The sequence below is a fragment of the Lucilia cuprina genome, chromosome 6 (genome assembly GCF_022045245.1).
Source record: "Lucilia cuprina isolate Lc7/37 chromosome 6, ASM2204524v1, whole genome shotgun sequence".
In the NCBI taxonomy this organism is placed as follows: Eukaryota; Metazoa; Arthropoda; class Insecta; order Diptera; family Calliphoridae; genus Lucilia; species Lucilia cuprina.
In genome coordinates, this window is record NC_060954.1 from 27498900 (window position 1) to 27500788 (window position 1889).

Consider the following 1889-nt stretch of genomic DNA (forward strand, 5'->3'; position numbering starts at 1 on the left):
AACCATATCGGAACCTCAGATTACTGCGTTTTTTAAACATAGAACAATAATTCTACCAATCTATCAAATTGACCAATTCGTAAAAACACACATTATGCTACAAATGATATATCATATTAAAGTGCAATCCTAATGTTTTAAAATGATGCATAAATGAATGTCATAGCATGAAAACTGTCAAAGTTTTTCACAACCATATCGGAACCTCAAATTACCGCCTTTTTAAACCTGGGAAAATAATTCTACCGATCTATCCAATTGGCCTTTTTCTAAAAATACATTATGCAATAAATTATATACCAAAACAAATGGCAATTAATGCTTTAAAATGGTGCATAAACGACTGTCGTAGCACGAAAACTGCCAAAGTTAATTGCAGCCATATCGGAACCTCAGATTACTGCGTTTGATATATAGAACAATAATTCTACCGATCTATCAAATTGACCAATTTTTAAAAACACACATTATGCTACAAATGATATACCATATTAAAGTGCAATCCTAATGTTTTAAAATGATGGATAAATGACTGTCATAGCATGAAAAGTGTCAATGTTATTTGCAACCATATCCGAATCTCAAATTACTACGTTTTTAAACCTGGGAAAATAATTCTACCGATCCATCAAATTGACCATTTTTTAGACGAAAAGATTATGCCACAAATGATATACCAAATTAAAGTTCAATCATAATGCTTTAAAATGATGCATAAAGACTGTCATAGCATGAAAACTTTCAAGGTTATTCACAACCATATCGGAACCTCAAATTACCGCCTTTTTAAACCTGGGAAAAAAATTCTACCGATCTATCCAATTGGCCATTTTCTAAAAGTACATTATGCAATAAATTATATACCAAAACAAAAGGCAACTTTAATGCTTTAAAATGGTGCATAAATGAATGTCCTATCAATGTCCAAAGTTAATTGCAACCAAATCTTAACCTCAGATTACAGCGTTTAATAAATATAGAACAATAATTCTACCGATCTATCAAATTGACCAATTTGTAAAAACAGACATTATGCTACAAAAGATATACCATATTAAAGTGCAATCCTAATGTTTTAAAATAATGCATAAATGACTTTGATAGCATGAAAACTGTCAAAGTTATTCACAACCATATCGGAACCTCAAATTACCGCCTTTTTAAACATGGGAAAATAATTCTACCGATCTATCCAATTGGCCATTTTCTAAAAATACATTATGCAATAAATTATATACCAAAACAAATGGAAATTTTAATGCTTTAAAATGGTGCATAAGCGACTGTCCTAGCACGAAAACTGCCAAAGTCAATTGCAGCCATATCGGAACCTCAGATTACTGCATTTGATACATAGAACAATAATTCTACCGATCATAGTTAATTGCAACCATATCTTAACCTCAGATTACAGCGTTTATTAAACATGGAACAATAATTCTACCAATCTATCAAATTGACCAATTTGTAAAAACACAGATTATGCTACAAATGATATACCATATTAAAGTGCAATCATAATGTTTTAAAATGATGCATAAATGACTGTCATAGCATGAAAACTTTCAAAATTATTCACAACCATATCGGAACCTCAAATTACCGCCTTTTTAAACCTGGGAAAATAATTCTATCGATTTATCCCATTGGTCATTTTCTAAAAATACATTATGCAATAAATTATATACCAAAACAAATGGCAATTTTAATGGTTTAAAATGGTGCATAAACGATTGTCCTAGCACGAAAACTGCCAAAGTTAATTGCAACCATATCGGAAACTCAGATTACAGCATTTATTAAACATAGAACAATAATTCTACCGATCTATCAAATTGACCAATTTGTAAAAACACACATTATGCTACAAATGATATACCATATTAAAG